Raw genomic sequence first — 17,257 nt, 5'->3', positions numbered from 1 at the left:
AAGAAGAAGAAGAAGAAGAAAGAAGAAGAGTATTTTAGGCAAAGTGTGAACAGGCAAGTGAATAATTTATATATTTTTTTTCCTGAGGCTGAAACCCCACTGATTAAATATAAGTAAGTTCTTTCGACCTGAGAAGAATTTTACTGTAATTAAAGAGTGGAAATGAGGCTCAGAGTGTACAATATATCGAAGGTTACTTAGAATCGTAGAATCACTAACCTTAGAAAAGGCTTCAGAGATAAACTAGAGATATCTGCTCTTATTTAAAAGATGTAGAAACTAAATCCAAGTTAATTTAAGATGCTTTCTGAAGATGATATAACCAATGTATGAGAAACCTGAACTCAAGTCTTCTAGCTTCAAACCCATTTTCTTTAAACTATTGTGGAATTTTTTAAATTGCCCATTACACTATAAATATAATATTTTATGCACTTGCCTTTTTCCCCCCAGGACTTAAGTACAGAACACAATATTAGACTAGGAAACCCCAGTTCACACAATGCTTTTAAGCTTAATTCTCCTAGTTAATTGAAATTTATAGAGTCTGGATTCTAAAGGAAAGTACGAAGGAGATAGTAAATACTGGACAGAAGATGTACAGGACAAGGATAGATGAAGTTCAGAGCTGTGTTAGAAGTTGGTCTGATTTTTGAATGCCTCTTAAAAAGAATTACATAATTCAAGAAATAAAGGATGATATGATTTGTTTGACAACTGGATGCTTTTTGCAGATTCTAGTTTCAGATTTGCAGGTTCAGATTAATTCAACTTTCTATCTTTTGACATTGAGGATTCTAAGGAATCTAGAAGAGCATGCTAGGAATACAAATGTTGGGCCCAAAAGCCAGGAGAAAGGAGAAGCACGGAAGATGCCAACTTCAAGGCAATGAGTGGTTTAAAAGAAAAAAAGCCGATCAAATGTTTAATACAGTTGAATATGCACCTCCCCTCCAAAAAAAAAAAAAAAAAAAAAAAAAAAAAAAAGAGGCTGATTTAAAGTAAGTCCTGGGGTCTAATTACCAACCTACAAAAATTAAAGGGTTGAGAAACATGTTAAACAGCACTGTTGGGACACAATTCAATCAAATCCAGAATATAGACAATTCAGCAGAGCAAATTATTTAGTTTCCTCAACAAATAAATGGCATCAGGGGAGAAAAAGGAAAAGGGAACAATTATAGATTGAAAAAGACTTAAGAGGCATAAACCCAAATATAATACGTGTATCTTGTTTGGGTTCTTTTTAACAATTCAGATGTAAACAGACATTTTTTAGACAATAAGATAAAAAAGTACACAGTACTGGTAATAAATGGTATTAAGAAATTAGTGCTAATTGGGGCTGGGTGTGGTAATGAGAATGGTAACATAATTATGTTTTTTTTTTTTAAAAAGTCCTTACACTATATGTGGATTGATTGAATTAGTGTATTGGGATTTGCTTGAAAATAAAGCAGGAGCAAAAAACAGTAGTGGAGTAGATGAAACAAAAATGGTAGACTGTTGATCATTGTTGCTGTTGGGTAATCAGAACATGGAGAATTTACCGTATTATTGTGTCTACTTTTTTGTAAGATTGAAAATTTCATAACATTAAAATTTTTAAAAATTGCAATGGAGCTTACACCATAGCTCCAGAAAAACACGTGATGGGACACATATTTCTGCCATTGCACTAGCATAAGTTCTAGAAAACTTAATACCTGAAGAAAGGTATGTTTCTGAGGAGAAACATTTGGCAGAGGTATCAGTCCTAAGAGCTTCAGAAATGCCCACGACAGTTTTAGATCAAACTGATTCTAAATTGAAACAAAATATGAGACTCAGGGAAAATTTTCCATAGCAGACAATATTTGCAGCATGTCAAATTCCATAGCAAGAAGAGTGGCAGTTGCTGTTGTGGTTGGTATGGTTGGCTCCAAGAGCGAGTGACCTGTGTAGTCCCACAGGGTGCCATGCTTAGGGGACCCTATGCTTCGTTTAATTTTCTGCTGTCCACGTTCTGAAATTATTAGTGATTTTGGAACTAGGGGCCCTGTATTGTCATTTGTACCTGATTCACAAATTATGGAGCAAGTTTCAGTCGTCAAAGCTAAAAAAAGGCTCAAAGGTGAAGTGGTAAATAAAAAATTATAAATATGTTAGTTAGGTGTGAAGGAAGAATCAATTAACATTAGGTGACAGAGACTATCCCTATTGGATATTCTAAATTTCTCAAGAAGACAAGCCAGCTAGGAGGCGGTGTACATTTCCTCCAGAGTGACAAACATGATGTCCCATCTGATGTCCTGATAGGAGATTTTCCCCCAATTTAATCTAAGTTCACAGGCTGTGGACCCTTGACAACAAACAGAGACTGTCTGGCATCCTAACAAGGGTGAACCCAGGTAATCTCATCTTTTCCCATGTTTTCTGGCAACAATAGTGGAGACCTAGATTGCACAACATATTTGAGTCCACGTTCAACATTTGGCTGAAATAACTCTTATAGGGGTTGGGGTTATACTTGTGTTCCCTACATATTTCGAGTGTGAGACTACTGCAGTAATCATCTTATGGGTTCTGCTGTCTCTGAGAAGCTGAAAAAAGCAGGATCCTTGAGAGCCTGGGAGTGAGATATTTCAATCCCATAGGTGCTGTAAAAGTATAGACGGCAGCTGCTGAAGATAGCACTGACTGTTCCCTTAAACCTGAATGAGAGCCTGCTGGCAGAAGATGAGAAGAATAAATTAGGGAAGAATAAAATCTAGATTTTTTTTTCTGATTGAATTTATAAAGGCAAGAGTTTTTGTTTGGGGACTTTAAATTCTTCCCGGAAATTTGGTAATAAGGGAGGGTTTATTTTGTTGTAATTTATAGCTTTCTTTGTTTTCGTTTTGGCTGGAGTATCATTTGGGCTCATTGCAAAACCTCTGATGATCCATACATATTGCACAAGATAGCTAAGCATAATGTGAGGTGGTAAATAAAAAAATCAATTATCATTCTGGAGTTCAATGTGGCCTAAAAATTAATTTAATACACTGCTCTGTCCCATATCAGAACCTTCTGGGAGGTCCATTGGGAGAACAGGAAGGTACCTAATAGAACTGTTGGAATTCCAGGTGGCTTCTTGAATGTGAGACTGCGCTGACAAACTGCTTGTCTCCTCGTCCAAGAAGGAAGGTACACCTTGGCTGACCATGGGTTTCATCGTTAAGTCCAGTGAGGTAAGAGGAAAAATACCTCAGGAATTAAAGGAAAGCTGGTCTCTTTTGCACTCCCACATCAAAAATAGATACTTGCCCCCTTTTTTCAGTACTGAAAGACGGCTTCTATCCTTCCTGCTAGTTTGCCTCCCTCAAAGAAGATTGCAAATGTCTTTTGTGTTTCAACTCAAGTGTTTTCTCATCATAATGCTTTCTGGACCCATCTACCAACCCTTGTTTATGTTTCGTCATAGCATTTATCATCATGTCTTAATTATTGATGTTTGTTTGTTTTTTGGATGTCTCTCCCCCTGGAATGTAATCATCACAAGGGCAGAGCTTGCTTTGTTTATTAACATAGGCTGATTGATAGGTAGATCGACAGATGACAAACAAAGGAACAAAGACATAGAAACAAGAAAAGACAAGAGACAAGGAACAAGGGTACAAGACAGAACAAAGGCAAAGAGAACAAGAACAAGACAGAGAGACAGAACAGAGACAAGAGAACAGAAGAGAGACAAGACAGAAGACAAAGAAGAGAACGAGGAACAAGAACAAGACAGAGACAGAGAGACAGAGAGACAGAGACAGAGAGAGACAGAGAGAGAGATCCAGATCCAGAATCCTGCATGGCAAGCATTCATAAAATAAATATTTGTTGAATGAATGAATGAGTGACTCCTCTGGTGAGAGTGGGGGAAAAAACTTGTATATGTTAGGAGTATCTCAGCTCTCTCTAGGCCATCATTCTCCCAGCTACCCTACAAACAAGAGGTTAATGTGTTATAGTTAAGTTACCCAGGCCAGAGCATCTCCATTCTACAACTAGGGGTGAAAGGTAGAAGAGTGGGGAGGAGCTAAGCAGAATAAGGAAACAGAAATTGTATTAGTCTAATTTGGGGACGAAGGCATAGAAAGCTTTATTTTTCAATCCAGTTTTATTAACAATGAAGCTGATATTTTTATACCCATCTGTATTTGTTATCAGTTCCAAACATTAAAGGTGAAGAGGTAGTGAAAGAAATTCTACCACATTTATCAAACATTAAAAACAATAAAGCCAGATGCAATTAAAAATAAATGCCAGATTAACCTCCATGAATAATAACGCATCTGAAATAATAAACTTAGACATAGTTCAATAATAAATTCCCATTATTTTAGTGGTAGCCACAAGCTAAAAATATATTCTAGGTCATCAATTTTTAAAGTAATATGATATGTTTCATATCAAGTAAAACTTCCATTGAATATCCTTATTTGCATTTTATTGACATGAAAGACAATGTAAAAGAGTTTTTTTTTTTTTAAGTGTTTTTGTTACATAAATAATCTGCTTAATAGAAGGGGAATTAGTAATCTGGAAAATGTTTATAACTGTTTTGATATGGATTTTTAAAGAAAAAAAATTATCCAATCTTCTTTCAATAGATGGTCTTATTCATCATTCTCCAACTCACTGTGAGCTCTTTCCAACTTGCTTTCCTATTGCTCATCTGCAACGTGGAAAACAGACACGGGCCATCTATTTATCCCTGTGTTTTCTCTCACAGTATTTATGAGTTTTGGCTTTTAATTTCTCTTGGATGAGTTTACAGTGCTAGTTGCAGGTTGAGAATCTTGTATTCAAAATTGGGCTTAAACAGCCAGTGATTCCAAAGTCCTTTATAGTATAACCACGTTATATTTTTCTCTCTCCATTTTTTCAAAGCACTATCAAAGACATAAAACATTGTATTATTAATTATCATTTTAAGAGGTAATCTGAATTTGTAACGAGGGGATAGAAATATTATACACGCTGAAATGATTCTGGTGGTGTAATGAAGGGAAAGCTTAATGGGCAGGGGATCCAAATTAAGTCCTGAAATTAATGAGCAGTTTGGCTTGAGATGAATAACCTCTCTTCTCTTAGTAAAGGAATATGATGATAGGAACACTTAAAGTCCCTTGTAAATTCTGTTTCTTTCTGAGCAACAATTTCAAAGGACACAATGAGCTCGCATGGATTTTATTTTCTCTTGTTCTTTTCTTTCTTTCTTGTTTTCTAGTTTCCCTTAAAGAGATTTTAAAGCTTACTTGATTTAAACCAACAATGAATGAGAGGGGTAAATTGAAAACAAACACAAACAAAATCTAAACTAAAAAAAATCACACAGGAGCAAGTAAAATGATTTTATCTAAATTTAGCTATATTCAGCCTGTTTAGAAATAGGGAAACATCTGAAATACCTTATATGAGTTCCTAAGATAAAGAGGTGCTGTTTCAATAATAGCCTAAGGTTTATTCCTGGAGCCAAACTACATTATATAAGAATTTGTGAATTTCATCCAAAACTATAAAAATTTAGGTTAGAACAGCCCAAAGTTCGACTCTTAATTGGGATGAAGGTGCTTTCTTGGAAGGAAAACTCTTGTTCTATAGTAGGTTTTTTTCCCCAAACAAACTTGATTTCTAGCCACCATATATATATGTGTGTACAATTAAAATTAATTTAAGTGTGATTGATTTGGTTTGGTTTAGAGCAATTGCATAATACTTGTCCTCTTGAAGTAATAACAATAAAAACCTAATCTGACACCTTGACATTTTTACATTCCTCCAAATATTGTAATACCCTTCCCTGCAAAAAAAATAAATAAATAAAATAAAAGGCTTTTAGTCAAAAAGGTAACTTTCTTTTCCAATCTAGGTGAGATTTATATTCTCACCTAGATTTATGTCATTTCACTTTGCATTTTCAGAGTTGGCATACCAAATTTAAACATTTCTGTCAACTCAATCTTTTCTTAATAAAAGTCGATGGTCAATAAGTATATTATAGAACAAAGCAGCCCATCTGATAACACTGTTAAATGCTGACTGACTATTCCCCATATATCATTTGTTAATTCTAAACAAAATAATGGCACTTAGAATTGTTCATAAGTTCAGTGGAAATAATTGAATAGAACCATACATTTAAAAAGAAGCAGTGCAGAAAGAAAAAAAAATACCTTTGTTATCTTGCTCAGGTTCACTTTCTTCTATTAATAAAAACAAGACCAAACAAATACAATAGACACACAAACAACAACAACACATCATGAAAAGGAAAATCTTGAATATCAGTTGTGCAACAGGATTAATTAGAATCTGCTTGTTTCTTATAAAAAAAAAACCCAAAAACCCAAATGCAATCAAAGGAAACTATAGACCTTTTAAAAGCACACTATTAGATGACATAAAATTTCAAATTATTACTTTGAGTCAGACAGTAAGTACTACACAGAAAAATAAACTACAGCATACCCAACAACATAGCTTATTCATGCATTTTTGTTTTAATGTTGACAATTGCCCTTTCTTTCAAGGCAACAGACTGCCTACCAGTCTTATAAATTGTGTTTTGCCTTGTTAGCTTGGCTTCTCCTCTTACAAGGCCTTGCTGTGAAGTCAGTGATGTTGAATCTGGGATCTCAGCTATCATTTCTATGGCAATAGACTCATGTTGTGGTAACAGAGGATTAGGGGTTTTCTGCAGAACAGAGCCTGTCACCAACAGAGAGTCTCTCCTCTGTTTCAACTCCCAGAGGCTGCTTAGGGACAGAGAAAAACAAACTGTCATCTTCTAGGAAAGTACCAGTAAAGCAAGCTACAAAGAAAAGTGTAAAAACGTCTAAGTTGGGTATACAGAATTGAGAATTTATAAATTTTTTAAAAATCCTAGAAGAGACAACAGTTAATTGTTCCAAAGTGTTTAATACAAGTATGTCAGATGTAGGTCCCACATAGAGCTCTATTTTTGGGGGTAGGGAAGGTTAATTTGTTCACATCAATTTAGACTTTTCTTGAAATTAGTGGTAAGCTAACTGCAACATGTTTATAAGTATGAAATAGCAATGCTATTGTTAACTACTTTTAATGATAAGAAGACATTTGCATAGTTCTTCACAGATTAAGGATATTTTCACACATCATACATTATCTCATTTTCACACATCATACATTATCTCATTTAACCCTGACCATATCCCTGTGATTGACTATAACTGATATTATTCAGCCCATTTTTCAGACAAAGAATCTGAGACTCACAGATTTGTTGCAGGTGCAGAGCCAGAAATTTTCAGTCTTCAAGTCACCTGTTCGACTCAACATCCTAGTGAGAAGGCCTCATTTTTACACTCAACACCCAATCCTCTTAAATTTAAGTGAATTTATGATTTCCCATTTAGGCTTCATTGTCTCTGAAATTTTCCTACCTCTACCAACCAAGTCAGTGGCACATTTTTATTTTAAGTATCAAGGTCAAAGACTACTTAAAACTTCTATGAACAAAAAAAGGGGCTATGTAATAAACCTGACCAAGCTCAGCGACCGAAAGTAACCACACAGGATGGTCTGATTATAAATTCCTAACTGGGCAGGCTGTGGTGGGTGGTCACATCCTAGGCCTACAGCTTCCTTAGCAAAGGTCAGTCTTTACCTTAAGCGAGTCCTACCCACAGTTCTTATGTATCCAGGATAACATATCTTTGAAATGTCAGAGTAATTTTCTTTCTAGACCCCTCAAATGCAGGCACCAGAAAACAAGACCACCAGAGCATGAGACTACAGAACCCCTCATTGTTATCTTGTTCCCTGAATACTATCCACTGTAAATGTTCATTTTTAAAACTGTCCTGTAACCACCAATGTAAAAGAAATATGTATTTCTTCATTTTGCTTTTTATCCAGTCCTAGAGACTTCCCCACTTTGCTTTCTCTTATCTCCTTAATCCACCACCAATGGTTTTCATGTATCTTCCTTAATGTGTTCTCTTTTGATTCTAAATGCAAGAAAAGAAATAAAAAACTGCCATTCTCCAGAGCGTTTTCTCAGTCCATTGAGATCTTGCATCTGGGCACATGCTCAAAAATTTGGCTCAAACAAACTTATAAGACTTTCCTATAGGTTTAGAGTTCTTTTGTTGATACTCCTAAATGTAATATATTTATGATTAAAAGCTGATGAAGAGGTTATCTGTCAAATGTAGCTCTAAATAAAGCAATTGTTTTTTACAACATCTCTGACAGTATCTAGTAAAGCATTAGTATTAGAAATATAAGTTTTTTCCCATAGTTATAACTGGTCATCGGGACACTTAAAAACTGCAGAGATTCTCTGTAACACAGACCTTAATCATAAGAAATGAACGAAAGTCCGTGGTTGGACGAGATTAGGCCTGAAAAACTGCTTTTGAATGTCTTTGAGTTGGGCATATCTTTCTGGTTTGTCAGCACAGTTGTGCTTGAAGAAAATCTGTATAATTTCAACAGCAAAGTTACTATTTCAAATGGCTGAGATGGGCATAGGACTCTTACAGGAAGTGTCTTATTCCCTGGCTGCTATATCTCAAAAGTTTCATTCTCCTGACGTTGAAGGGCCTCAGTAAATTTTGAGAATCATATCACTCATCATTTTCACTCTTACATTACTCTTTTTAAGGTACTGGAGCAAGTGCAGGTAAATTCTTTTCAATTTTGCTTCAGGCATCTTTATTTTACTGGGCCGTACTCAAAGTATACTCTGAGGACAATGCTGATTTTCTTTCGCTATTTTTCACTTTGTTGTTATTGTTGTAACTATTGTTCATTTTGCTTGATTTGTTTGGAATTCAAAGAAGTGCAAAGTTTTGAAAGAATACACCCATTTCCTCCAGATATATACGACCAATTGAAGAGCTGAAAGAATGTCTAAGATGTGCCATTTTCCCAGGATGAGGCTTAGAAATTTTACCAGAAATTACATTTTCATATATAGACTCTCAAAATTCCTTTCCATGCATAAATGCAAATACACATGTCTATGCATACATATTTATATATGCTTATGTATTAATATACACACACGAGTACACACATTCACACACAATTGTGGTTACTTTAAGTTAGCGAGAATAATGCAAGCATAATCTGCAACATCTATTTAAGCTTGAGTACCCTCATTCAGTGTATGAGATTGTCATTTCGAGATCAAAACGTAGCCCTGGTTTTTCCATATATTCTTCTTGCCTAGACTACTATGATCCCTCTTGACTTCTGAACTTACTGCTATATCACTTATCAATTTTTAAATTTTCCACTTCATGGTCTTTATTACCATTCGATTGCTAAATTCTCATTTAACTGCTTTATGTGTCATGCATTTGTGGTCTTGTCTCCCAAACTGATTTGTAATCTCCTCTGGCGAGTGGGGGAGAGGCAGCACACCATACTTTACTTCTGTTGTGTTTTTTTCGCCCCCTTAATTCAGCACAATCTCTTAGGAAAAAAAAAAGTTAGATTAGTGATGCATTTTCCCTCTCTGCTTTCTTGGGATTGTTCAGTAGAACATTTAGAAGAGGGAATCAGAAACTTCTCTCTTTGGAATAATCTGAGTTATAATCAACATCCAAATTAAATACTCTATTCATCATTTCCTTGGACATTTTGATTTATAGAGGACTTAGTACTATCACAACAACCCATTTTAAACAATTGTTTTGTAATTTTTTAAAAGAATATGCTCTAAATCAAAATGAAACCAGTCTCCTTATAATTAATTACTACCCATAAGACTTAGTTCCTGCTTGTATCCACTGGAGAACAAAAAATTTATCAAATATTTTTCCAAGCTTGCTAGCCTCAGTTCACCATCCTGATTGCCTACTTATGAATCTCTTATCTTATTTACACTCTTATTTGAACTTATCTGGAACTGAAAGTAAAATACACATAGAGTCTCATAGATTTAAAGAATGCAAGACTCTAAATTCTCTACTTCTATGAATATAAATTTGCATAAGTTTTTATTTGCAGCCATATAATAATACAGTTGGGTCATTGCAAATCATGAATTTCATGATTTTATACTTGCTCTTGTCTCCCCAATTTTGAACATGAGTGTGAGTAAGAAAGAGAGAGTATGATATAGTTCTAAGAAAGATAAAATAAGTTTTTTCTACTCAATTCACTGTATTAGTTGATTGGAGAAGAAATTTAGTGGGAAAATGTATACAGGAGAAGGGAAAGTCATCAAGGTTTTCTGAAAGAAATACAAAGAATACATTTAATAAAATTATACTGGTCATGTAGACCTTGTGGAGAGAAAGAATATCAAAGCAGAAAACGGGCAGAACTGTGGGACAATTTTCATTCTTTTGACTGTAGAAGTGAGTGCCAAGAAGATAATAGGAATTTAGCTACCTAAAGTTGAAGTCTCATGGAGGCTGAAATAGCACATTTCTTGCTCTTCATCGGATGGCATTGTTTATAATTTTCTTCATAGTCAATATCTTAAAGAAATCTGTAACCATCTGGTACTCTAAGAATACCATTCTAGGGCTTTTTCTAAGGACATACTCAGAAATTGAGAAATTAAAATCAAATAAGATAATTTCCTTACAGTTATACACAATACCCTTACAATAGTCTAGGCAGGCAGATCTGGATTTGAATTCTCACTCTATTGCTTATTAGCTGTTTGATCTGGGTTACTGCTTAATTTTTCTGAACTTCAGTTTCTTCATGCAGAAAACATAGATATCAACTTCCAACTCATAGAATCATGGAGAAGATGAAATGAAACAATTTGTATTAAGCAGTTAATATGGCAACTAACACACATCTAGAAAGTATTTAAGGCTAATTTTGAAACCAGATCTTCTAGCTCATTCTCTCTATCTCTCCCTCCCTCTCTCCCTACTTCCCTCCCTCCCTCTCTCTCTCCTTCCTTCCTTGCTTCCTTCCTTGCATCCTTCTTTCCTTCTTTCTTTCTATCTATTTCTATCTCTAGATTATCTTCCTAACTCATGAAAGCTATTCCTCCAACTGTCTTTAAAGGAAAGGGTTTTTAAACTTTTATTTTATTTTTTAATTTCAATCTGCGTTAGCTGGCTACATTCCAGATTTGATCATGTTGAATACCCTTTTTGTAGGCGTTAAAAGATTGTGCTTCAATCGATTCCTTAATTATCTGAGAAGAGAGGAATCACTCCGTAGAAAAAGAAATCAATTTTTCAGATCCTGTTACTAAAACATAGATGTTAATTAATACTAGATTATTTGACTCTGTTTGTAAATGGGCTACATTTGTCTTATCTAGCATCCTATTTTAGGCATTGTTGAGTTAGAGATGCCTGACAGAAGACAAGCATCACAAACTACAAAAAAAGTCATTTTAACTGTTTTTATTTTTTACTTAAAAAAAAAAAAGGCTCAGGGTGGTTGAAAAGCAATCACATTGCAGTTCTGTGATATTTGGTTTATGAACTGATTTTTTTTTTCTAATTATTAAAGAAAAACCCAATATTTATAATGACTGACCTAAGTCAATACCTGGTTTTTCTTTCCTGACTTCTTGGTAGCTAAAGCAAACAAACCTGATCCTGGTATGCTGCCACCGTTTACATTTCTGTCCTCTTTGAAGCTGATTTATACTCAAGGAGGTTTATCCCCTGTGGCTCCATCTCTGAGGGAGTCAGAATGCAAGCTCCCTTAGAAAACATACACGACACCCTCACAGCCACGCTCAAAGTAAGGTTTGCCTGTCTCTGTGACCTCATGATTCTCTCAAGTGGCTTGGGTTGGGAATATTTCTGTGACCTTTGGGAGAATAATATTTTTCTAGCTTGTAAATATGGGTGCTGAATAATGACTACAAGAATGAAGTGTTTACCAACTAATTCAGACAAGAGTCATCCTGAGTTAACTTGTTTTTATTTTGGTCTCAGATTTAGATAGAGCAACTATTTAAGCATAGTTTTGTTAAAATCATTCTGAAAATATATTAGGAGTTTAACCATAAGCCAATAAAAAAAGTTAGACTTCTGTTCTGATTCACATTTTTCATTCTTTCTTTCTTTTTTTTTTAAAGTCATTTTCTGATTTTAATGGAGGGAGATGGCTAACCTGCTTAATTACCAGGACAGAAGACTTTCTTAGTTTACCTTTTTAAAAGGTTTTTATTCTGAAATAATCTGAAATTTACAGAAGAGTTGCAAGATAGTATAGAGAGTTTCCATGTAGCCTTCATTCAACTTCCTATATTATTAACATCTTATAGAATCATAGAACATTTATCAAAATCTTACTTTACTTCCAAATAATATTGTTTACTCACTCTCATGAAAAGGAAGATACCTGAAGTTGAAGTTTATTAAAAACCAGGATTTTAAAATTTTAATTATTTTTATTTTACGTATTTTTTTATTTATCTGGGAAAAGAAACAGCAGTCATAACTTTAATCTTAAGTGACACCATAGTATCTTAGTTATTCAAAGTGGCTTGGATTGGGAACATTTCTGTGGCCTTTGAGAGGGGATTCCAGATACCCAGATAGGGCCATAGGCCTCCAAACTGCATTTTCTCATGCTGAGGAGAGGGTAGATACATACTCCCCATTTAAAAATGATGTCCAAGAAAGGATACCATAGAGTATAATCTCAGTGTTAGCCGTTGAGTCAAATCTCAGCTCCTTCTGGTTTTTATAATACCACTAATAGACACTGTCCTAAACTCTCCAGTCTTTTTACTCCCTGATTATGCATGAGTGTCAGCCTGGGTTTGTATGATCCAGCTGCATTTTTCTCTCCTAAAGCGTGATATGATCTGAACCATGAGCTGGTTGCTATTCATCAATCAAAGCCCTCTTGGACCTCACCTCTCTGAAGCTTTCCCTGACCTCTCACTATCTCCCCTGTCCTGTGTATATATCCTGCACAGATTTCTATCATTGCAATATGTTGGACTTTAATTATTGTAATTATTTGCTTGCATGTCTATATTCCTCACTAAGTTTGAAAACTTTTCAAGAAATGAACCATATCTTATTTTTCTTTGTATCTTTAGATGTTACCTTATTACATGAAATATAGTAGGCACTAAACAAATGAATAAATTTGAAGCTATCCTAACATTTACCTTACTAATTGTGGATAAGCTAACTTTTTTCTTAAAATTTTAAGCTTCAACTGGAATAAAGACATTGCAAGTAGAAATCCTTAAGTCAATGTTTCTCAAAGTGTGATTCATAGACTACCTGCATAAGGATTATTTGGGAAATTGTTAAAAGGCCTTAACACAGACCTATTAGTTCTGAATCTCTGGAAAATGCATCTTGGTGCTATGCCTTTAAATAAGATCTGAATTGATGTTTGAGAACTACTACCTTGAAGGAAAAGTTCCATTAATCTATCAACTTTGTTATTTCCATTTCTTTCCATGGAAGTTTTGAAGTGAGTATAATCAATGATGTGACAATAAATTAAATGAAATAACACATTAGTGTCAGGGAAAAAGAGAGTTTGGGTTGGTTTAGAGTAACAGATACTATGACTAAGCTTCAAATTAGATTCTGAGATACATGCCAGGTAGCACAGAAAATGAGGTAAAAGAAAATAAACAGTTTTCACTATAAAAAGGAAAACAACATGCCAGTTTCTCAGAAGAGACTGTTCCCTGGGCCCTAGCACTAAATTTTTAAAGCAATTTCTCACTGGAGATTTACTTCGGAGCAGTGAGTGATGGAATGATCAATATTTTCAATAAGATGTTTGCCAAATAGTTGTTTTCTTAGTGAGTAAAGTATGATGTAAGCTTGGGAGACACACTAAGGTTGCCATGACTTTCATGTTGTTATACATTTTTTTTTTTTTTTTTTTTTTGGACAGGTTGACTTTCAACAGCTCCCTTCTAGCTTTTCAGTAAAGGCACATCTTCACACAGCTTCTTAGATAAGCTGCCTTAGATCACTCGTCACAGTGGGGCCAAAGCAAAGTTATAATCTCTAACAAGCACCAAGAATTCAGGTGCAAAGCATTGCTGATCGAGGGTAGATTTATGTTCTTTGGAAACGAGAGGAGCAGTTGGTAAGGTTGACATTCTATTTATGAAATTTGAGAAGTCTAACCAGTAACATTCTCTGGGGAGAAGTCACCCAGCTCTATAACAATGTAAACAACGAACGACAATACCAACAACAGCCAATATTTGTCAAAGAGCTACCATGTGGACACTAGACACATGTTATCTTAGTCCATTTTAAGAACTCTATGCTCTAAGTGATATTGCCCCCATTTCACAAATGAGGAAATCCACTTTTAGAGGTTAAGTAAATTATCCAACCTCACATAACTAGTAAGTGGCAGAGTCAGGATTAACGCCCAGGTTTATCTGATGCTAAAGCATGTGAATGCTCCAGAGTGCTGATTACACAGCATAAATATAGAGAAAGGAAAGACTCAAGAATGGGGTAATGGAAAGTGTCTTAGTCTTGGAATCACGAAATCCAAGCTCCTTACTAACTTGAGTAAAGTAATATTTCTGGTCTCACGTTTCCTTATCTGCAAAGTAAGGGATTGAGCTATGCGACTTATAGGGCCCCTCCAATTTAAAGTCTATGATTCCTCTTCTGACAGGATGAAAGTTAACAAAAATCAACTCTATTTTAAATAAAAATTTAGTTTTTGAACTCTGTGTTGCTTCTACCACAAAGATAAAAATGACACATGGAATAAAGAGCTATAATTGTCTTCACAAGCATTTAATTGCTTTTGTTGCACAGAAGTTACATTACTCCTAGAATGAACATTGATTATTGTTAGTTGAGTGATTTCTCTGTGTCAAGCACTCTTGTAAGAGCCTTCAGTATATTACCTGTTTATCCTCCTACAATTTATGAGGTAGAACGTATTGTTAATCTCATTTTACAGGTGGAGAAAGTGAGGCACAAGTTACACAAGTGGTAAATGGCAGAGGCAGGATTTGAACTCACGTAGTTTGCTCTAGACTCCGGAGCCCAGGTAATTTTCTTGATTCTAGAGTCCATGTTATTAACTAGTATGTTAAGTTCCCTGCAAAAACTCATGCCTGTATATTCATGGAACCATATTCATTCATGGAAATAAATATACTAATTAGAAATTGAAAGTCATATATTTGATTTCTGAAGGAGTAATCAAATTCCAAACTCCTATAGAGTTCTAATGGCTTTTCGTGATATTTTTGCACGATTCAAAATGGTTACATTTTGAAAATAGGCCTTGTGATGAAATGGCCTTCTCTCTCTTGCACAGTACCTGGAAAATCACTCAATGAATCTTTGTTGGATGAATTAATGCATTAAAAAGAAAAAACTATTTTTCCTTTTTGGTACATATATGTTTGTACTTGTGCATCTCATTTTAATAACTAAAAAGTGAAAATAAAATCTTACTCTAATTAGAGTGGGCATATTTCACGTCACAAGATCTCATTTTAAATAACGTCAACATTATATTAAACAATTCAATTATCTTAAACAGTTTAAGACAAATCTTCTTAAAGACATTTTCTTCAAATCTGCCTAACTAATCCTTAATCTGAACTATTATCTACTCAGTGCTATAGTCATTATAAAACTTTTTTTTCCTTAGAGACCTTTACTGACAACTCTTCAACCAAAGGACCACTTTACCATTGTTTCTCGAAAGCACTACAGAACGTTTTAGATGAGGATGCAACATAATAACCCCTTTCAGTCAGAACAATGGGTCAAACTCTTCTTTTAGAGCATGCACCCTAATAATTTAGCAGGCTTAATTTCCCCTTGATAGCCCTCAGGGGTATCAAAGGTTTATGCCTTTTTGTTTGTTTGTTTGTTTGGCTTTTAAATGCAAAATGTACTCATGACAGCAAATCAAACCTGTTAGTGGCATCAAAAAGTAGAATTGATGCCGGGAACGGGACCACTGCAAATTTTATTAAAATTGCAATCACTGAGAGCACAGCACACATTGGGGTTTTAAATACCTCTCTCTGTGGCATTTGTCATATTAAGAGCTGTAGCATAAACAAAGGAAAAAAAAACAAATATTATGTAAATATGACATGATCACTTCCACTATTCTAGATGCAGTAAGGAAATCTGATCACTAGGAAAGAAGACAGCCAGACGTCTAATATTTTTGAAACTAGTCCTCATCTCTTATAGTTATATCTATTGATGTTTGCCTATATTTAGTGATTTGTTTTGATCTTTTGGAATTCTACTCATTGTCTTGTATACTGCATATGTCTGCAAAAATTCTTGAAAAATGCCTCTGATTGACCTGGTCAGTCCTAAAGTTACGTAGTGAAGCCTTTCAGATTGCCAGCTATGGACTGGCAGCACTCAAGTCTCCTGACAATGATGGAGACTCAGGTACTGTGGCCAGTTAAATTTGTCAAATGGCTGACTTTTCATCCTCACTCCCCAAAATGTCTCTCCCAAGTATTGACACAGTGTTCTGCTTTGGAGGCTCCTAGCAAATGGGAAGTTGTTTAAACTTTGGGGAAACGTAAGATAACACTCTACCTGGAAGGGCTCTGTTCTTGTTCTTCTCTGCTCCTAGGACTTTGCTTTGTACTGGTTTTGACCCACCACTTCCCACTGGTATTGCTGACTGAGACCCTCCCTTGATTCCGCTTCACTTTTGCCCAATCTTTTCCTTAATGGCTTAAAACTCCAAGGTTAAACGAGGTAATAGAAAATGCAATCGACAGGGAGGCCCATACTTTCCAGCATCCATCTCTTTTAATTTGGGTCTCAAGTATTCCATACTCAACCAATTTCTATACTCAAAGCAGGATTCTGAGTGTACTAAGATCCACACTCAGCTCCAAACAAATAAATCATTTCATAATAAGTAAATCAAAGAATATAAATAAAATATAAAAGACATAAGTAAGAGTATAAGGGAAATGTTAAAAAATGAGATATTTATAAATTTTTAAGTGGATCTTTTCCAATGATTAAAAAACTCCTAACAATGACTTCTCTGGCTATAAAACAAGAAGAATTAACACTATCATAGTAAAAGCATTTAATTTCTGTGATGTAGTATTTATTAAGCACTTTTTAAAAAGGGACGATGTTCCCCTAATCAAAAACAAAAAGGAAAATCAGAATCTTGCATGTGAGAGGTCATCTAAAGCCTCCGTGATATGATGGCAACCTGTCCTTGAAAACTCTAGCTCTACCACTGAAATCGTCACATTCTATTGTCTTGTCATTCTGCTACTGCCTATCTTCCTGGCCTG

The 17,257-nt window shown here is 34.9% G+C and overlaps 1 protein-coding gene and 1 long non-coding RNA gene across 2 annotated transcripts in view; one reads left to right on the top strand and one right to left on the bottom strand.

The window, feature by feature from the left end:
• MUSK (muscle associated receptor tyrosine kinase) overlaps window positions 1-17,257 on the bottom strand; it is an 83,772-nt gene that overhangs the window by 41,906 nt on the left and 24,609 nt on the right. The gene's annotated exons all lie outside the window — the stretch shown is intronic.
• Window positions 1,345-17,257, top strand: part of LOC120608745 (uncharacterized) — a 59,859-nt gene continuing 43,946 nt past the window's right edge. Inside the window, exons 1-2 of the long non-coding RNA XR_005654513.1 lie at window positions 1,345-3,212; window positions 14,911-15,000. This is a non-coding gene — a long non-coding RNA (uncharacterized LOC120608745). The remainder of the gene's footprint in view (window positions 3,213-14,910; window positions 15,001-17,257) is intronic.

This window comes from Pteropus medius, unplaced genomic scaffold (genome assembly GCF_902729225.1).
Source record: "Pteropus medius unplaced genomic scaffold, Ma_sr-lr_union100, whole genome shotgun sequence".
Lineage (NCBI taxonomy): Eukaryota > Metazoa > Chordata > Mammalia > Chiroptera > Pteropodidae > Pteropus > Pteropus medius.
This window is presented reverse-complemented; position numbering and strand designations above follow the sequence as displayed.